General features: G+C 42.0%; 1 non-coding gene and 1 pseudogene across 1 annotated transcript; one reads left to right on the top strand and one right to left on the bottom strand.

Annotated features, from left to right (window-relative positions):
• Positions 1 to 22,345, bottom strand: part of LOC149393678 (uncharacterized) — a 74,054-nt pseudogene that overhangs the window by 26,193 nt on the left and 25,516 nt on the right.
• On the top strand, positions 15,568 to 15,671 carry LOC149393680 (small nucleolar RNA R71). The gene has a single exon (XR_016299981.1). It is a non-coding gene; the product is annotated as a small nucleolar RNA R71 (small nucleolar RNA).

Here is a 22,345-nt window from a genome sequence, read left to right as displayed (position 1 = left end):
TAGGAGATGCTCTAAATATTATACAGAAGGGGAATTTTTGTTATGTTTTAAAGTTTGAGGTAAACATTTGACAAGGCAAATTATTAATGGTGCATAACTTCAGGGGGATTTGTGTAATTAATCTCTATTATTATCGCACTTGAAATTTACTACTATACATATTTTTATTTCAATACTCATAAAAGTCTTATTTTAATGTTTGGTTTTAGACCTCAAAATGTCTCAAGCCGGCCTTGCATATGACCTAAACTATAAAGAATTCAACATTAGACAGAAGGAGAATTTTTGTTATGTTTTAAAGTTTGAGGTAAACATTTGACAAGACAAATTATTAATGGTGCATAACTTCAGGGGGATTTGTGTAATTAATCTCTATTATTATCGCACTTGAAATTTGCTACTATATATATTTTTATTTCAATACTCTTAAAAGTCTTATTTTAAAGTTTAGTTTTAGACCTCAAAATGTCTCAATTCGGCCCTGCACACGGCCTAAACTGTAAAGAATTCAACTTTAAATGGAGCCTTCAATTGGAGGCTTCAATTCTCTCTCTCTCTCTCTCTCCCTCTCTCTCTCTCTCTCTCTCTATATATATATATACATATGAATTATTGATACTTTTAGCTTCTCAACTATAGCCACTTTAACAAGTTGCACCCAAAACGAAAAAACTGATTTCTCGGCCTTTTGTGATAGTTAAGTTTTCACTTGTCCTTTTGTTATTTTTATCCTTAAGATCGCAATGTCACGTGATGATTGAAACGAAGCGATTAAACCAGCCCAATATATATATATATATATATATATATATATCTCTCTCTCTCTCTCTCTCTCTCTCTCTCCTTGTTCCTCTCTTTCCAATCGAAATCAGGGTGGCTTTTGCTTTGACTCGTGCACAAAACCTATGGCAAGTCTTATGTTGGGACCGGCGAGTACAAGGCCCATGAGAAGTCAAATGTCGACACCGAGTAGCTTAAGACCCACCGCGAGTCCGATGTTGAGGTCGAAAAGAACAAGACCACGGCATGACTGATGTCGATACCGGCGAGCACAAGACCCACAGCGTGTCTTTGACCCACGGCGAGGCTTGCTCTCTCTTGTTGGCAAGATGAAATCCACGCTTATGCCTTCTTCCCCTGTCGATGATTGGTTTGTCTGGGATTTAGGGTTCTGAATAAAAAGAAAAGGAGGAGTCCAATGGAGAACAAATGAGCTTCACAGTCGGACATGGATTCGAAGGGTATTGGAACACAAACTCTGTGTCTCAGTCCATGTCGTTTAGTCTTTTATGGTTTAGTCTGTATAAGCAAATAACATCTCGTTTTCTTACTTGGTTGTTTATGTTTTGTAATCTGTTGTTTATCTCCGCTATATAAAGGCTGTTATCTTATACAATTCATTAAGATTGAATAAACTTTTGTCTCTAATTCAATCAAGAACAAAGTTCATTTTTCCCAATTCGATTTCTTCAATCTAAACCTATAAATCTAATATGATGTCATAACGAGTCTTCCGTGTACTCTGAGTTTTCCGATCCCCAATTTCTTCTCCTTCACGTTTTCAAGCTTTTTTTTTATCGCTACAATGGAAAATGACAAATCTTCATCCACGGAGATAGGTTGTGTGGTTAAGAGCATATTTTCGGATTTGATTTTCTAGGTTAAATATATCCTCCGTCGTCAACAATTCCCAACGATCGAAAATGATCTATGTTGCTGCTTTTCTCATTCTCTTCATGTTCAATGGCGATTCAGACGGACACGTAGATCTCCAATGCAAGCTCAAGTGAAAACTCATGAAGATTAGGTTTTCTGCCTCTCTTTTCTCGATGTACATTCCGATTCCCTTCCCGTGCTACCATGCCGGAAACTGGAATTTCATCGATGAAGAGTTTATTCTGATTCGGTTAAGATTCGGAGTTCAGACCGATCTTTTCTATTTTGGAAATTACGATATTCCAAAGAAACCCTTGCTCTCTCATCGGCTCAGTGAAGACAATCACGTCTCTTTGTTGCGAACAGTGAATATTGTACACTCTGCCAAACTGGCCTCAGATAATCTACAAGACCGAATCTTTGGAAGCACGACAGCAACATCATAGTTTCTTGGCTTCTCGATTTTGTTGCCAAAGAAAGTTGATCAAGCTTCTTGTTTGCCGGCGAATGAGATTTGGGGAAAGCTTGAGGAATGTTTCCAACAAAGCGAAGGAGCACATATTTTTTAGCCACGAAGAGAGTTCGTCATTCTCACGCAAGATCATTATATGGAGACTCCCGTCATAGCAATGCCATCAAGATCCCTCTTTGATGCGCCTGTTGCGATATTTTTATAACTAGCACGCAAGCGGACGTATCGAACAAGTAATAGTGTTACGTAAGTAACGGATATCGATCCCACAGAGACTAGTTACTATAGCGACGTTAAACAACCAAAAGCAAATTGATTTCACGGTATTCAAGTAGGTGGTGCAAGACTTGACTACAATTAAACTAACAAAAATAGCAACGGAAATGTAACACGAAACTTTGAATAAGAGAAAATGGGGGTTACGACTTCACCAGAAAATTAAGACTCGTGGGTTTCAGGTTCAAACAACTTGCCCTACTCTACTCACGCTAATCTCATTCTCCCTATGATATTACTAGCCTCTCTCGAGTGATCTAGCAACCTACGCAATTGACGGATTATATATCTTCTCGACCTCTAATCCTATTAAAACAATCACGAGCAATAAACACGAGAAGTCAAATGATCACATTAAGCTTAAGCCGTCTAGCAACCTAAGAACAAAACAAAGCATGGATTATGAGCGTGAGTTTTCGCCCTCTCTCGAATGACAGAAAACTCCTAAAAACAATCCTAAAGATGGCCAATCTAAAGAACGCATTAAGAACACATCCACACAAGCATGAATAATTAAGTAAATCAAAGCATAATTTCACCCTAACGAAACCCCCTAACCCAATTCAATCCGGCTACATCGCAACCCCACTAAAAATCTAGCCTCTAACGGAATCCATATTCATCAACATAATGATCAAGATAAGAATCAACATAACCATAAATAAGAGAAACACTATGAGATTCATTACGGGAAGAATGAAACTATCAATTAACGAAAATTAGAGTAATAGAGAATAAGAGAAAGAAGGAAAAACTATTAAAAACGGTAGTTCACGATTTCTTGTTCGTCGGATCTTCGACTCAACTTCGCTCCCAAGCAAAAGCTCTCAAAGAAAAAGTGCACCAAAAAAGTAGAAAAAACAACTTCAAACTAGAATGAGTTAATTAGGTTACAAGAGGTGTTTTTAGCCCTGAATGTGTGTTTTTCGGAGTTATCTGAGCCTTCCAATTCAATCCAATGGTCAAAAATCTTTAGAAAACGTTAATTTCCTATTCCAACAATCTGGAGGCACGCGGTGGTCGATGCGCGGTGCGCGGACTAAACTCCAGGTTACGTGCGCTCCGCGCATAAGACTCTGTGCGATTTCATGGTTTGTGACACCGTATGCGCGGCGTGCGACTAGAGGCACGCGGTGCGCGGTCTCGAATTCTGTCTTCCCGCGTCGCGCGATGGGATGCGCGCGGCGCGCGTAGTTGCCAATTTTCTTGCTCATCTCTTTTTTACTCTATTTCGACCGTTTTGTCTCCAAATCCCGTCCTCTTTCAACGAAATTTATTGTAGACGCTCTAATGCTCCTCTGAACCTGAAACTACTCAAAAACCTACTAAAAACCATTAAAATACTTGAGGACTCGTCGGTTTTTGGTTCGGGAAATAGGAGTTTTACGTGTGATTAACGCACCTATCAAATCCCCTTAAACTTAAACTGTTACTTGCCCTCAAGTAACAAAAGAAACATAAAAACATAAAATCACGCAAAATAAGTTATCAGACTAAAATTGGTAAATTTCGATGCCTTGACTACACTGATCGACTCATGCTTGCCTCAACTTCAAACCTCTAGACTTACATCGACATAAACATCTGTGGTTTTAAACTCCAAGTCAACTACCAAATTTAAAAGAATCCTTACAAATTCGTGTTAGCACTAGCCGTTTGCGATGTTCTTTTATCTCAGTTAACTTTTGCTTCCCAACTCTCGTGACCTTCCCAATCCTAAGACGCAACCATAAGAATCGTTTCCTTTGTCTTGACAATTTCTTCGACTCGACACACCATAAGCCTTCTCTTCCCCCTTGATCTCCACTAATGCGCACACGTCATTCCTAGCTTGTCAATAGGTCTTAAAGGCTTGTAATGTTCAGGTTTTCCGATCTCCAATTTCTTCTCCTTCATGTTTTCAAGCTTTTTTCTTATCGCTACAATGGCAAATGACAAATCTTCATCCACGGAGATAGGTCGTGTGGTTCAGAGCATATTTTCGGATTTGATTTTCTAGGTTAAATATATCCTCCATCGTCCACAATTCCTTGCGTTCGGAAATGATCTATGTTGCTGCTTTTCTCATTCTCTTCATGTTCAATGGCGATTCAGACGGACATGTAGATCTCCGATGCAAGCTTAAGTGAAAACTCATGAAGATTAGGTTTTTCTGCCTCTCTTTTCTCGATGTACATTCCGATTCCCTTCCTGTGCTACCATGGCGGAAACTGGAATTTCATCGATGAAGAGTTTATTATGATTCGGTGAAGATTCGAGACAACGCTCCATTCTCTCGATTCGGTGTAGGAGTGAGACGGAGTTCCATTCTCGAAGTTCATACCGATCTTTTCTATTTTGGAAATTACGATATTCCAAAGAAATCCTTGTTCTCTCATCGGCTCAGTGAAGACAATCACGTCTCTTTGTTGCGAACAGCGAATTTTGTACTCTCCGCCAGACCGCCCTCAGATAATCTACAAGACCGAATCTTTGGAAGCGCAACAGCGACATCGTAGTTTCTTGGCTTCTCGATTTTGTTGCCAAAGAAAGTTGATTAAGCTTCTTGTTTGCCGAGTCCGCGAATGAGATTTGGGGCAAGCTTGAGGAATGTTTCCAACAAAGCGACGGAGCACATATTTTTAACCACGAAGAGAGTTCGTCATTCTCACACAAATTTGGTAAATTTCGATACCTTGACTACATTGATCGACTCATGCTTGCCCCAACTTCAAACCTCTAGACTTACATCGACATAGACATCTGTGGTTTTAAACTCCAAGTCAACTACCAAATTTAAAAGAATCCTTACAAATTCATGTTAGCCCTAACCGTTTGCGATGTTCTTTTATCTCAATTAACTTTTGTTTCCTAAGTCTCGTGACCTTCCCAATCCTAAGACGCAACCACAAGAATTGTTTCCTTTGTCTTGACAATTTCTTCGACTCGACACACCATAAGCCTTCTCTTCCCCCTTGATCTCCACTAATGCGCACATGTCATTCCTAGCTTGTCAATACGTCTTAAAGGCTTGTAATGTTCAGGCTTAGGTTCGGGTGGGAAAACGAATTTTTAGTGACTTTAACATTAACCTTAGTGACTCCATCCTCACCAAAACATCACCCTATTTCTTCACTCACTCATTTTTCTCAATGTTCTTGGCTTTGAAAATGCATCTTACCTCTTTAGCATTTCTTCCCCAAATTCCCCTCAAACTTTGACTCAACCACGATCACACTCTTCAAAAGAACATAGACCACCACGTCATAACTACAAATAACTCAATTAGGCACATTTGTGAGTTTTTTTTTCTCTTTTTTTATTATTTTTTTTATTTTTTTTTCAAGAGATATAGACGGGTAAATCACCGGCGTGGTGTCTAAAAAAAACTAACAAACACAGAGAGTGTGGTCATAGTACATATCACAAAATTGGAAAAAAAAAACACTCAAATACGTCACTTAGGAGTCGCTAAAGTTAACTGGGTTCTTTGCGGGATTTCAAACTTATTGGCTCGGCTTTTTCAGACTAAGTATCGAGAGAGAATAAATTGTTCGGCTTTTTGTGAGTGGGTTCTGTTGGAAATGATCAAGGGTTTAAGAAAAAGTTTAACGCTTCGTTAAGCGGCGGAATTTTAAAAATTTTCTTTTTCAAGTAAAACAGTTTTTACTAACCTAGACAAAGAGCAAGTACATGTAAATAAAAACTATTATGAGCATAGAAGTTTACTACCCTTTTTAGACGCTTGAACGTTGATGAGCCTTCGGAAGGTTGATAACGTTCATCTCCCCTCGCAGCACGTCTCTCCTCTTTCCTCGCAAACTCGAGCAACCACGAAAGTTTCTATCACAAGAATTACTCGAGAAAGAAAGGAATTAGTGTGTGGGCACTTTTAAACACGACGACTCAAGAACAAGTCTTAGAGTCAAAGAGCTAAAACACTAGGTCAAATGAGGACCTAGGTGCCAAAACAAAAACGAAATTGACTAGAGAGAGAGAGAGGAGTCGGCCAACAATGTCTAGAGAGAGAGTCTCTCAATCTCTAACTTATGTTGGATGAATGAAATGAGAGGAATGAGGTGGGGTATTTATAGGAGGAAGATTACCTTCAAAAGGTAGTTTTCTCATACCTCTTGCACGTCCAAATGAGCTTCTAGAAGCCTTTGGATTTGTTTCCTCATTTGCTTTCTCTCTTAGTTGGCCGAAATAGCACTTTCCTTCTAGAGGAAATTTGTTTCCTCTTTTTTCTTTTGGCAAGTATCTTCATACATTAATGCACAAAATAAACTCTCTTTTTCTCTATTGGGCTGCACGAAATTAGTCTCCAATTCTCTTGGGTTGGACGGCCAAAGGGCTTCTAGAAAGCCTTTCTAGATTTTTCTTTACTTGTTCATGACAACATAAGAAAAGCCCATTGAGAATTTTCAAGTAAAATTCTATGAAATGAAATTAATACACAAGGCCCAATGAACACATCATGGCCAAGTGATCTAGGCCATCATATGACCATATCAAAAAAATTTATTGACATTCATTTCATGCTATGTCCAAAAAGACAAATTTACTCTTTTGACAATTTTCTTAAAACTTGTCTCGTTCTTGTTTTGACTTAGCTTCTAGTTTAACTATTCCTACTCGATGTGATTTGTGACAGTGACCTCATGGATCCAAATGAACAAAGCTTGAGCTAAACACTTGGACTCAAAAGTTCACAAACCTTTTCCAAGTTTAGCTTAATGTCAACTGACTCCACTAAAGAGTTGACACTGAAAATCTCTCGGTTCAAATGAATTTATTTTCTACTCAAGAATTCAACCAAATTACGATGAGCGGATCCACTGAATATTATCTATGTTTACCCTTCATGAATATCATCAGCTAGTCGGGATTTACAAAATTACCATTTTACCATTCTAGCTGTTATTTCCTCAACTCCTTTGTCGCTTGTGAATAAGTTAGAAACAATGTATTGACGAGGAGCTAACAAGTCACACTGTTTCATCCAAAAGAGTCAGGACTCAATTTGGACACTGGCCAGTTCATTTATTCACACTCCAAGGAACAAAGCATGAGGTGATATACATTGCATTTCAGCAATCTTGTACATGAATTCCATATCTATGAGAACTTCACAAAGTTACTCATGACATTCTCACAACTTAGTACTTCACCAATAGGCCCTGTTCGGAATCACATAGTGAGTCCGAACTCTGACTTTCTCAAATGAGAATACGTAAGTTGTGAAATGGCATGTCTCATTTCAGGATTAAGGTAAGCACGATGCAATTCATACGTAGTGACTTCGAGACATAAGAGGTTAAATGGTTTGTTCTTATTTTGTCTCTAGAAGTGCACTGGTCAATTCAGTACATTCGAAAGATACCTAGAAGAACTATAGAGTCTCCAACTCTCAATGCCCCATAACCATACATCATAGATTCTCCTAACAATCGTACCGAGGTCAATAGTCATTTGACCCTTAGATTGCGAATATATCGTTTTAAGCAAACTACGAAGATATTGTTCATGCAAATCTACATTTGTCTCTTCGTAAGTTGTTAAGTTTGTTTATGGACTAAAAGACTAAGGTTTTATCATAAAGCTTCAGACAAGGAAGATTGAATGAACGTTTCAACTTTTATTGATAAATAAGCAGTTACAAGCAAGAGTCTTCGTAAGACTATATGACATCAAATGTACATAAATACACACTACAACTCTTCTTGTGGGCACCATTGACAACAGGTTCTGCTTGATACATATTTCCGGGTTGGTTTTTTGGCTTGAAGGGTTATTCCTAATGCCTATATCACTCTCGCCAGATGAGCATGCGCTCAATTTCGCCTCGACTAAGGGTCCGAAGAGGTTCTTAGTGTGTTCGGTGGTCACTTTTTAGGACTAGTTAGACTACTACTCAAGGTCATCTAAGCATCGAGACACACATTATTCGGGCTTTAGGCTATACACAGAACTCAAACAGATTCTTTTTCACTTGGTAATTCACAGATATTTTCAAATGCCTATAGCTCAAGACTATCCCTATCATCGGCAAACATATAACGAGTCAATCAAAGCAGTCAACACACCAATTATCCTAAAATACACAAAAACCTAGAATATTAACTACTAGTATACAAAAACTTACATTGCCCTCAATGTATCTATGCAAAATAGGGGTGGAGGAACGTAACTTTGCGGGGGTGATCGAGCGGCCCTACTCATCGCGGCCATGGTCATCATCCTCGTCGGGGTCGCGGGGGGCGTAGAGGCTTAGCTCCCACGGAGGATACGCCGGGTATGGTGCCATTAGGTGATGTGGGTATGCCGGGTAGATCGGGGCGTCATGATGTGTTCCGGCTTGAACATCGGGATGAGAAGCGGGGAAGCTTTGATGCGACGTCCACGTGTCGTAGACGTTTTGGTGGAACTCGTCTCTGTCGCGCTGCCGTTGGCCGAAGTCGGTGAGGAAGCTCCCAAGTGGTGGTCGAACCGGTTCATCATGGCTAACACTTCATTGTATCCGGCTGTGGGAGCTTCGTTGGTTGCGACCGGGGGTGGAATTTCATCGGGAGCGTCTAAGATGGGGCACCCGGTTTGCCTTGGTACTGCTCGGGAATGTCTATGAACCCGCACCCATCCGGATGTGCGGCTCCGTGTTTCCACTGCTTTAGGCTCATGATCTTCCGGTCGTCGATTGGGTCCCCCAATTTTTCTCGCGTCTCGGAGGCCGGGATTCGAAGTCCCTCGTTGAGGTAGAGCTGTGTGATGAGCCCCCCATTGCCGAGCGTGACATCGGTGTCGCAATTTGCACAAAACACGAATCTCTCCTTCAAGATTTTCCCGATGTTGACGCCTTTTCCGGTGACGATGCACACCAATAGAGCCAGGCGTTGGAGATCCACCGTGTGTTCCCGCAGGTTAGGAAGGATCGTGGCACAGATGAAGTGCTGCAACGCATTTGCGTAACGGTTCAGGCTCGATATTGGGAGGTGGCTCGGGACGACCTGGCCATGCACCACTTTCGTCTTGTAGGTGGCTCCGGGGTGGGCGAGGAGGCGAATCCATTCCTCCCGTTATGGATACAGGCACATGTCGACGTAGTCGTCATTCTCGGGTTCTGGGATCCCGAGATAATCGTTGAGTGCCAGCGCAGAGATGATGACCACCACATTACGCACTCTGACGAGATTTCCCTCTGTGACGGAGAGATTAGCGTAGAACTCGTGCACCAACTTCTGTGATGCTGGCGTCTCAACGTTGCACGGCTTCTCCCAATGGAGTCTCTGAATTTGTGCCAACATGTTCCCGCACATCTGATTGGGTGTAAGCACACGCTCGGCTATTAGTCCCTTCTTTGATATGGCGTCCCAAACCTCACCGGCACCCTCCAGTAATGTTGATGGTCGAGGCAATGCCGCCCCCGATCGACGGACACGTTTGGGGTTGACTCTCGATGTTGAAGCTCGTTGCATCTGCAAAACACAACGTAAAATGAGTCGATGATATTATGATGAACGTCTATTAACCCCTTTTTACCCCCCCCCTCCCCCCCCCCCCCCCCCCCCCACATATTCACAACTACACCCCGTGCGTATTGACCCGTAATCGTACGTAAATATTTCACTATTTCGTTTGTACGTTCGTTCGGGTATTTCATCGAACACCTAGAGTGCATGCAAATTTTTTGATGAACAATTGAGTCATCAAGAGTATCTAAACCATTCATATAGCCAACATTCTTGCATTCCTTCTTAATTTCACGAAATCAACACCAAACCATAATAAAATTCGAGTGAAAAAGCCATACCTTGATGTGTTGGGGAGTGAGAGGTGAAAGAGATGAGGAATACCCAAAAATAAACTAAACCCACACGAATTGAGGTAGATGAATCAAATACAAGAATTGTGATGATCGAATTCCGTGTTTGTATGATGATTGGGGTCGGATTTTTGTGAGAATGGGGTTAGGGTTCGAGAGGAATTGGGGAAGAGATAAATTTTTGAAAAAAAAAACTGCCATAAAGCCTTATTTAAAACAACTTACGCGGGTCCGCGCGCCGCGCGCCTTGTTCTGCGTGCCGCGCGGACCAGAGTCTCAACATACACGCGGAGCGTGCATATGAGTTTGTGACTTCGGACGAATCATTTCGCGCGCCGCGCGTAAGGGAGGCCGCGGTGCACACACTCATGTTTTCCTCGCGCCGCGCATATGACGGCCTCGCGGCGCGTGGACCAAATTTCGGCTTACGCGCGCTCCGCGCATATGACTGTGTGAATGGAAAAAGCCGAAAGTTTCGTCCGCGCGCTGCGCAATGTGTAGCCCGCGGCGCGCGATGTGCGTCTTTTTTTATTATTATTTTAAGAAAACTAACAAGCTAATACTATATCGAGTTCAAACAAATAAGTAATGAAAATGCAACGAAAGAAAGTCGGGTTGCCTCCCGATTAGCGCTTTAGTTAACGTCAATAGCTTGACGAGATATGTCTTCGGTTCACAAAATGGTGGTGATGAAGGTCACTGCTTTCTCACTTTCGAACACTCCCCTAAAGTATGGCTTCACCCTTTGACCGGTGACTTTGAAGCGTTCTCCTTGCCTGTTTTCCAGTTCCACCCACCCGTGTGGATAAACATTCACGACTTCGAACGGACCCGACCATCGCGACTTTAGCTTCCCAGGGAACAACTTCAACCTGGAATTATAGAGGAGTACCTTTTGGCCCGACTTGAGGTCCTTCCTGACGATGTGTTTGTCATGCCATGCTTTGGTCTTCTCCTTGTAGATTTTGGCATTCTCGTACGCGTCTCGTCTGAGTTCATCAAGGGCGTTCAGCTGAAGGAGTCTCTGTTGGCCCGAAGCTTTGTAGTCGAAGTTTAGCTTCTTCATTGGCGAAAGTGCTCTGTGCTCTAGCTCGACTGGAAAATGACATGCTTCCCCGTAAATGAGGTGGTACGGGGACATACCAATTGGCATCTTGTAGGCTGTGCGGTAGGCCTACAGTGCGTCGTCGAGCTTGGCGGCCCAATCTTTGAGAGAACTTCCCATCGTCTTTTCCAGGTTTTTCTTAATTTCCCGGTTAGAGACCTCCGCCTGACCGTTGGCTTGAGGGTGGTACGCCAATGTCTTCCGGTGTGTGACGCTGTATTTAGCGAGGAGTGCGTCGAACTGTTGGTTGCAAAAGTGTGCTCCCCCATCGTTGATGATGGCTCGTGGTGTGCCGAATCGGGTGAAGATGGTCTTTAAGAACTTCAAGACCACATTCCCATCGCTTGCCGAAGTAGCTTTGGCCTTGACCCACTTGGATACGTAATCCACCGCCAAGAGAATGTACTTGTTTCCGTATGAAGACGGAAATGGGCCCATGAAATCCATTCCCCAGACGTCGAACGGTTCTATTTCCAAAATGTTTGTGAGTGGCATGTCATTCCGGTTAGAAATATTACCTGTTCGTTGGCACCGGTCACAGGAGATAATGAAGTCTCGGCTATCTTTGAAGAGCGTTGGCCAATAGAAGCCTCTTTGAAGGACCTTCGCTGCCATGCGGTTTGGACCGAAGTGACCTCCACACTCGAGACCATGGCAATGTCGCAGAACTGACTCCATCTCATCCTCGGGAACACACCTCCTCACAATCAGATATGTACACTGCTGATATAGAATCGGCTCCTCCCAGTAATACCTCCAGACCTCCGAAAGAAATTTCCGCTTCTGGTACGTCTTGAGGTCGGTAGGCACCACCTTGCCTACGAGGTAATTCACGATGTCGACATACCAGGGGAGGATAGCTTGATGGACGGCCAGAAGCTTTTCTTCGGGGAAGTCGTCATTGATGAGTGTCGTCTTGTCTGGAACGTGCTCGAGCATCTCCAGTCTCGATAGGTGGTCAGCTACTAGGTTCTCTGCGCCCTTCTTGTCTTTGACCTTGATGTCGAACTCTTGGAGCAGAAGGACCCAACGGATTAGGTGTGGTTTGGCGTCCCTCTTCTCCATGAGGTATCGTATGGCTGCGTGGTCGGTGTAGACGATCACCTTGTTGCCAATGATGTAGGGTATGAACTTGTCGAAGGCGAACACCACTGCCAGAAGCTCCTTCTCCGTCGTCGTGTAGTTCACTTGGGCTTCGTTAAGGGTCCGGTTCGTATAGTAAATAGCGTGGAAAGCTTTATCTTTACGCTGCCCAAGGATTGCACCCACCGCGTGGTCGCTAACGTCGCTCATGATCTCGAACGGGAGGCTCCAGTCTGGGGCGGTGATGATCGGGGCGGAGCTGAGTCGTTGCTTGAGGGAGTCGAAGGCCTCTAAGCACTCGGTGGAGAAGGAGAACTTTGCGTCTTTCTCGAGTAGTCCGCATAGTGGCTTTGTTATTTTGGAGAAGTCCTTGATGAAGCACCTATAGAAGCCGGCATGCCCCAGAAAATTTTTGCCCGGTCCACCTCTAACCCGTCCTTCGAGACTCTGTGGCCCAGTACGATGCCTTCTAGTACCATGAAATGGCACTTCTTCCAGTTAAGCACGAGGTTAGTTTCTTCACACATGTTAAGCACCTGAGACAAATTCTCCAAACATTGATCAAATGTAGGGCCAAATATAGAAAAATCGTCCATAAAAACCTCAATTCTTTTCTCCACCATGTTGGAGAAGATGGCCATCATGCATCTTTGGAACGTGGCTGGTGCGTTACGTAGCCCAAACGGCATTTGCTTGAAGGCAAAAGTGCTATAAGAGCGTGTAAAGGTGGTCGTCTCGTGATCCTCTGGTGCTATCGTGATCTGGTTATAACCGGAATAGCCATCAAGAAAACAATAGTACCTGTGCCCTGCTAGACGGTCGAGCATCTGGTCGATGAAGGGGAGTGGGAAGTGGTCTTTCCGAGTGGCGTTGTTGAGCTTGCGGTAGTCCATGCAAATTCTGTACCCGGTCACCGTCAGAGTGGAAATGAGCTCGTTATTGTCGTTTCTCACCACCGTCATTCCGCCTTTCTTCGGAACGCATTGCACCAGACTTACCCATGCACTGTCGGAGATCGGGTAAATGACCCCGACGTCGAGCCACATCAAAATCTCTTTCCTCACGACCTCTTTCATCGTCGGATTTAGGCGTCTTTGGTGTTCCACCGAGGGACGATGTCCATCCTCCAAGAGTATGCGGTGAACGCAATAGGAGGGGCTGATCCCTTTAATGTCCGAGAGTGTCCACCCGATCGCTCCCTTGTGCTTGCGTAGCGCCACGAGCAGCTTTTCTTCTTCTCCCTTGGTGAGGTGATTCGAGATGATCACCGGAAGGGTCGAGTCTGCGCCTAAGTATGCGTAGCGGAGATGTGCCGGTAACTCTTTCAACTCGAGCTTTGGGGGCTGTTGAATGGACGGAGGCACTCGAGGTTGGCTCTCCCCCAAACTCTTGATCGAGTTACGTCGATATGGCATGGCTGTGTTCATGTACTCCACGTGCTCTAAAGCTTCACATTTATCAAACTCGTTATAGAAATCGATAGAGTTTTGCAAACTTACCTCGAGAGGGTCCTCGGATCGGTGAGAGAAGTCGGCGATGATGGAGTTACACACGTCGATCTGGAAGACATCGTCGCTCGCCCTAGGGTATTTTATAGCGTTGAACGCGTTGAACACCACTTCTTCTTCTTGTACACGTCGATCCGGAGGCACTCAGGTTGGCTCTCCCCCAAAGTCTTGATCGAGTTACGTCGATGAGAGCTCCTCTTGTGGCAAGGAATGGCCGCCCTAGGATGATTGGGACGTCACGGTCTTCCTCCATGTCGAGCACCACGAAGTCGGTGGGGAAGATGAACTTGTTGACTTTGACCAAGAGATCCTAGATCACTCCTCGCGGGTATACGATGGAGCTGTCCGCCATCTGGAGAGTGATTCGGGTCGGCCTCACATCTCCGATGCCGAGCTTCTTGAAGATAGAATACGGCATCAGGTTGATGCTCGCTCCCAGGTCGCATAGTGCTCGCTCAAAGAAGGTGTTCCCAATAGCACACGGGACGGTGATACTCCCTGGATCCTTCATCTTCACCGGCAACTTCCTCTGAATGATGGCGGAGCACTCTTCGGTGAGGGTAATCGTGTTGCAGTCCTTTATTTTCCTCTTTTTCGAGAGGATGTCCTTCAGGAACTTGGCGTACGTCGGCATTTGCTCAAGAGCATCAGCAAACGGGATATTTATCTGAAGCTGCTTGAATACCTCGAGGAACTTGCTGAACTGGTGGTCAAGTTTCCCTTCTTTCTGCCTCTGAGGAAACGGCAGCTTTGGTGTGCTTGTTGGAGCTGGGGCACTCGTCGGAGGTGGCGTGGCTTGGTTCATCGATACGGGGGGCTCGTCTTTCCCCACCTTCTCTTTCTTCTTGTCTGAGTTGTCGATCACTTGTCCGCTTCTGAGTGTAATGGCATTGACTTGTGACCTGGGGTTGATGTCGGTGTTGCTCGGAAGCGTTCCCTGAGGTCGTGAGTTTACCGCGGTGGAAAGTTGCCCCATTTGCGTCTCGAGATTTCGGATCTGTGCCTATTGGTTCGAGAGAGACGTCTTTGTTTCGTGCATGAACTCGGTGGTGGAGTTTATGAAGGAGGTTGTTGACGTGGCCAAGTTAGCGATGAGCTCCTCTAGGTTGATCTCGCCCTTGTATGCCCGAAATGGAGGAGCCTGGTATGGCGGTGGTCGGGGCTGATTCTGTGGTGGACAAGGCTAGGCTTGAGGCCCAGGTTTCATCAGCATGTTGTTTTGGGGACCTCTCCATCCCCCATTCTGGTAGTTGTTCCTTGGGCCTTGATTGAAGTTGTTCTGGGCGGCCTATTGTTGATGAAGTTGGCTTGTTGGCCGTTGTCCCCATAAGCGCACTCGTCACTATTGTGCTGCCCGTTGCACCAGAAACAGACTTCAGGGGTGTGCACGGCTTGAACGGAGGCCTTCTGTCCCTGGACTGACTTTGTGAGATCCACCACATGTGCCGCCAGTGCCTTCATCAGCTCCATCTCGGGAGTAACTGGCATATTCTTCAAGATGAGCCGCTCGGACGGGTATTGATAGTTGTTGTAAGCCAGCTCCTCGAGAAAGATGTGAGCTTCCTCCTCCATCTTCTGAAAGAACGACCCTCCAGCGGCCGTATTGACTAGGGTGCGAGATGATGGTGAGAGACCGCCATAGAAAATCTGCACCATCATCCACCCTTGGATGCCATGATTGGGACACCTCCTCTCTAACTCGTTGAAGCGTCCCCATGCTTCAAATAATGACTCCCCGTCGTATTGAGCAAACAAGTGGATCTCGTTGTGTCTCTTGTGCATCTTCTCGAACGGGAAGAACTTTGAGATAAATTTGACGCGCAGGTCGGCCCATTAGGTGATGGAACCTGGCGGGAGGGAGTTGAGCCACGTCTTGGCTCGGTCCCGCAGTGAGAACGGGAAGAGGCGGAGGCGGATGGCTTCGTCGGACACGTTGTGGAGCTTGAACGTGTTTGCGATCTCGACGAAGTTCGTCAGATGGTCTTGCGGGTCTTCGGTAAGTGATCCAGAGAATTGATTCGCTTGGACCATGTGTATTATGCCGGTCTTGATCTCGAAATTCTGATTACCCGCAAGAGCCGGGAGAGCGATTGCCGATTGCGCGGCGTCAGTTGGTGGTAACCCATATTGAAATAGGGTCTTTGGCCCTTCATTTGCCGCGTTGTTCGCTCTATCTTCCATCGCTCGTTCCTTTGATTGCTTTATGCTCGTCTTGCATAATTTTTCGATCTCAATATTTAGTGGAACGAGGTTTGATGTTCCCTCACTCCGCATGCACCTTCAAAACAGAGAAAATAACACGCAAAGTTAGGAAACACGTAACGAAATCAAATGGCTAAGCAGATTATTTTTCGACGCTATTGTAAAAAGTCCCCGGCAACGGCGCCAAAAACTTGTTGCGATATTTTTATAACTAGCACGCAAGCGGTCGTATCGAACAACTAATAGTGTTACGTAAGTAACGAATATCGATCCCACAGAGACTAGTTACTATAGCGACGTTAAACAACCTAAAGCAAATTGATTTCACGGTATTAAAGTAGGTGGTGCAATACTTTACTACAATTAAACTAACAAAAACAACAACGGAAATGTAACACGAAACTTTGAATAACAGAAAATGGGGGTTACGACTTCACTGGAAAATTAAGACTCGGGGGTTTCAGGTTCAAACAACTTGCCCTACTCTACTCACGCTAATCTCATTCTCCCTATGATATTACTAGCCTCTCTCGAGTGATCTAGCAACCTACGCAATTGACGGATTTTACACTATGACAAATACTGTTTTCCAGTGCGGAAGACTTTTGGGTGCGACTTTTCGCACCTAAAAGTCGCACCAAGTGATACTTTTGGGTGCGAAAAGTCGCACCCAAAAAGCACCAAAACCACCTAAAAATTTCGCTGAATTTTAAACTTTTGGGTGCGACTTTTAGCACCCAATAGTCATCGAAACTTTTAAGTGCGATTAGTTGCACCTAAAAGTAAAAAATTTAGAGGGAAAAATTTCCCACTTATTTTTCAGCTAAAATTTTGGTATAGCCGGGATTTTTTTTGTTTGACTCGATTGAAACCGATTCTTTTTCTCACGCTCTCTCAAATTAGAACGTCTCTACTTTTCTTTCATCCAATCCCTACCATCTCTTTTTCTCTTAGCTCTCTCTTTGCTCGACCAAGCCCTAAAATCACCGCCTCCCTGCATTTCCTTCTCTCCGCCACTACTCGACTCAACAATGTACAGCCAGCTCGAGCGTCGCGCGAGTAAACCGAAGCCACGAGGATCAAGCGTCGAATCGGAGAGAGTCGTGCGAAGCCAACAGACCACGTGAAGAGGTTAAAGGAAATTCGAAAACCCTTATTTTTTATTTCGGATTTAGGGTTTTTCAAGCTGAAATTTGGGGATTTTTTTATTCTTAGAACATGTGTTTGTTTTTTTGTTTGTTTTTACATTGCTTGAGTGGGTTTTTGGCTTGGATCGGGCTCGGTTTGTTATTATTCTTATGTGAAATTCTTTGAGCTAGGGTCTCTGAGTTTTAATTGATTTTTTTGGCCGAAAATTGGAAAATAAATTGGTGGTTTTCAATTTATGAAGCTTGAATCAGTAAATGGCTTGTTGGGTCTTGGATTTTAAGTGTAAAATTTGATATTTACACGTGCAATTTCAGAAATCTTGTTGAAATAATGTTTGGCTCGGTTTAGTTCATGATCGGAACTGAATTCTCTTAAGTTTCCTTGTTGTTTCGGGACTGAGACTGATTTGAGAATATGAATTTAGGTTATGTGATTGTGTTGTGAGTTGTTTTCTATGTGCTTGACTGTGTGTTTAAGTTGGTTTAATTATGAAATAGTTTAGGTAAAGGACTAGATTTGACATTGTTCATATGCATGTGGCAGAGAAGGATGTTTTTCACGAGATGGTGAAGATAGTAAAGAAGAAGGTAAACATAGTTGTGGCATTACTCTTGGTGTAGCATTACTCTTGGTGTAGCATTACTCTGATATGTTCTAAAAAAAAATATAGGGAAAATAACACATTTATACTCTGTGTTTTAGTGAAATGTCGAGTTTAACCTTCGGTTTTCAAAAATGTCAAGTTCATACCCTCTGTTTAACTAAAATGACGAAATTATACCCTCTGTTTAACTAAAATGACGAAATTGTACCCTGAAATGAATAACAGCGTCACAAATCTCCCTTTCATTGATATTAACTCTTATATAAGAAAAACCCAATAAAATCTAAATCACTACCCTAACTTCCAAATTCTCAATTTTGAAATAAAAATAGTCTTAAATTGAAATTAAATAATAAAACTCATACCACTAAGAAATGACTTCATTCTGTGTTCGAATTGTAACTCTAAATCCCGGATTCTCTGTTCGAATATGCGATTTTGATGACTATCAACTATCGATGTTTACCCCTTTGCCTATTTCTGTGTTCTTCACAATTAAGAGACTGTTGTTTATTTTTTAGTTTTTAAATAAATTACATATATGGCGCGAATGAATAAAGATAATTGGTGTTTATATATAAATATTATAGTCAACGTCAATGAAAAGTCAATAAAAAAATATTTGTGACACTGTTGTCTATTTCAGGGTATAATTTCGTCATTTTAGTTAAATAGAAGGTATAATTTCGTCATTTTAGTTAAACAGAGGGTATGAACTCGACATTTTTGAAAACCGAGGGTTAAACTCGACATTTCACTAAAACACAGGGTATAAATGTGTTATTTTCCCAAAAATATAAGTAGTTGTGGCTATCTCTTGTGCCTTACGGGAATGGGTTATGCTTGGTGTACAATTTTTTTTAATAAATTGTTGGTTTCTTTGTTGAAGTTATTTTATTTTATTTTATTTTTGCAGCTGCAGTCGTCGCCCTCGTTGGAGACCGGATTGGTTCTGGACAGTGACACGGTGAAAAAGAAGGCACCAGCGTGATCTTTGCACCAACATGGTTCTGGACATTGTAATAGGTTTTATTACATCTTTTCCTGTATATTTCTCTTTGATTTTCAGGCGTGGGTGAGGTCTGTGTATGTGTTCACTGGGTGTGTATATGTTAGAGTGTGTGTGAATACGTATGTGTGTGTTGTATCTATTTTGTTTAATTTTTATTTATTTTTTTCAGTGCCAATGTTGCCGTCGACTGCTGTCCCGAGCCGTTGTCCGCTGTCCGCGAGCCGTAAGCTCTTTTCCCGCAGTCTCTCCATCTGCCCATGTATGTGTGAAATTGGATTGGTTGTAGTTAGTAGTACTTGTATATATGTCTGGATCAGTTTTTTATTATTGTGTGTGTGTGTGTGTTTTTTTTTGCAGAAAATTGAAAAGCTGACTGCTATGCTAAGCGGCCATCAAACACACATGTTTACTTTGCAGAAAAGTTTCTTGTTTAATTGTTCAATTTGAATTAATGATTTTCTGAACTTTGTACATTTGGTTTTAATGCAAATGAACTAGTTATAAAAATAGAGTATCAATATGAAGCTAATGACATGTGTGTGTGTAAAAGCTTAAACTTGATAAAGTGGTGACATAAACTTGGTTGTAACTGAAAATGTGGTGAACTTATTATGAGTAGTATTATATAATTAATTTTAGAACAAAAAATTATATGTTGATTCTATTATGAAAATTTAAAAAAATAAATAAAGAGCTATGTGATTCATTTTGGCTATGTGATTCATTTTGACTCTTTGTAACCGAAAAAGTTGTAACATAATTATTATATAATTAAATTTAGAATAAAAATTAATAAAACCAGCATATTAATTTTTTTTTAAAAAGCTAAAGAGCATCAGATGCGACTTTTCGCACCTGATAATCAAGACTTTCAGGTGCGACTTTTCGCACCTAATAATTAAGACTTTCAGATGCGAATTTTCGCACCTAAAAGCATCAGGTGCGGACTTTCGGGTGCGACTTTGTCGCACCTAAAGTCGCACCCGAAAAAAGTCGCACCCGAAAAAAGTCGCACCTGATGCTATATTTTGTACTAGTGATATATCCTCTCGGCCTCTAATCCTATTAAAACAATCACGAGCAATAAACACGAGAATTCAAACGATCACATTAAGCTTAAGCCGTCTAGCAACCTAAGAACAAAACAAAGCATGGATTATGAGCGTGAGTTTTCGCCCTCTCTCGAGTGACAGAAAAATACTAAAAACAATCCTAAAGATGGCCAATCTAAAGAACGCATTAAGAACACATCCACACAAGCATGAATAATTAAGTAAATCAAAGCATAATTTCACCCTAACGAAACCCCCTAACCCAATTCAATCCGGCTACATCGCAACCCCACTAAAAATCTAGCCTCTAACGGAATCCATATTCATCAACATAATAATCAAGACAAGAATCAACATAACCATAAATAAGAGAAACACTATGAGATTCATGACGGGAAGAATGAAACTATCAATTAACGAAAATTAGAGTAATAGAGAATAATGGAAATAAGGAAAAACTATTAAAAACGGGAGTTCACGGTTGCTTGTTCGTCGGATCTTCGACTCAACTTCGCTCCCAAGTAAAAGCTCTCAAAGAAAAAGTGCACCAAAAAAAGTAGAAAAAACAACTTCAAACTAGAATGAGTTAATTAGGTTACAATATGTGTTTTTAGCCCTGAATGTGTGTTTTTCGGAGTTATCTGAGCCTTCCAATTCAATCCAATGGTCAAAAATCTTCAGAAGACGTTAATTTCCTATTCCAGCAATCCGGAGGCGCGCGGTGGTCGATACGCGGCGCGCGGACCAAACTCCAGGTTACGCGCGCTCCGCGCATAAGACTCTGTGCGATTTCACGGTTTGTGCCACCGTATGCGCGGCGCGCGACTAGAGGCACGTGGCACGGTCTCGAATTCTCTCTTCCTGCGGCGCGCGATGGGATGCGCGCGGCGCGCGTAGTCGCCAATTTTCTTGCTCATCTCTTTTTTACTCTATTTCGACTGTTTTGTCTCCAAATCCCATCCTCTTTCAACGAAATTTATTGTAGACGCTCTAATGCTCCTCTGGACCTGAAACTACTAAAAAACCTATTAAAAACCATTAAAATACTTGAGGACTCGTCGGTTTTTGGTTCGGGAAATAGGAGTTTTACGCGTGATTAACGCACTTATCAAATCCCCTCAAACTTAAACCGTTACTTGCCCTCAAGTAACAAAAGAAGCATAAAAACATAATATCACGCAAAAGAAGTTATCCAGACTAAAATTGGTAAATTTCGATGCCTTGACTACACTGATCGACTCATGCTTGCCTCAACTTCAAACCTCTAGACTTACATCGACATAGACATTTGTGGTTTTAAACTTCAAGTCAACTACCAAATTTAAAAGAATCCTTACAAATTTGTGTTAGCACTAGCCGTTTGCGATATTCTTTTATCTCAATTAACTTTTGCTTCCCAAGTCTCGTGACCTTCCCTATCCTAAGACGCAACCGCAAGAATCGTTTCCTTTGTCTTGACAATTTCTTCGACTCGACACACCATAAGCCTTCTCTTCCCCCTTAATCTCTTCCCCCTTTAAATCATAATATTTGCTTACTTGTATTTAAGCAAATATTAGAAATTGAGGAAATGTTAAAAGTTGTTGACTTTTATGTCAATAAACATCACGATTGGTTGACATACATATCGACAAACACCATGATTTGTTGACATAAATATAATAAAATAACATGTTTTTATATGTGTTCATTGCAATAAATTTCTTAAAAATTAAAACACACATACATATAATCGATAAAAAAAAGAACAAATAAACACTCATGAGGAGATCAAGAAGTTGTGAAATCTTGAGGTGATTTGATCAAATAAACACTCATATACTTTTTTTGCAGGTATAATTCTTAATTACTTCGTGGTAGCAATTGTTGTAAGTCTTTTTACATGAACGGGCTTATTATTCAAACTAATTTATTTAGTAGCAAAATCGTCGCTTTTTTTTTAAATTCATTTATCACTTAATTATTGATTTTGCATTTAATTAACTAACAATAATATGCTCACTCTATTTGTTAATCTATAATTCTTAAAAATTTATAACTCATCATTTTTTTTTATCCACCTCTCTGAGAAGGTTTTAAAAGGGACAACTAAACACATTTCTTAGCATGTATGAACAATAATACGTGCGTCACACATTACAATGCATATTGCATTATGCAAAATTATAAAAGAATGGAATATTAAAGTAATGAAGAGGAAAAAAAAAAACAACTTGATAAAAATTAAGCTGCACGTTTTGTGTTAGATTAGAGGAATGTAATAGGAAAAAAAAAAATTCCAACAATAAAATCTGAAGTGATATTGAAACGAGGCAGTAGAGTGACATGTTTGAAACAAAATGGTAGTTATTTCTGGGACTAGGGGCTAAATACTTAGTTTAAAAAAGTATTACAGTACTTTAACTATTTTCCAGCTGTATTTCTCTTA

This window comes from Urtica dioica, chromosome 6 (assembly GCF_054948205.1).
Source record: "Urtica dioica subsp. dioica isolate 48M chromosome 6, U.dioica_male_clone48M_v1_H2, whole genome shotgun sequence".
Lineage (NCBI taxonomy): Eukaryota > Viridiplantae > Streptophyta > Magnoliopsida > Rosales > Urticaceae > Urtica > Urtica dioica.
This window is presented reverse-complemented; position numbering and strand designations above follow the sequence as displayed.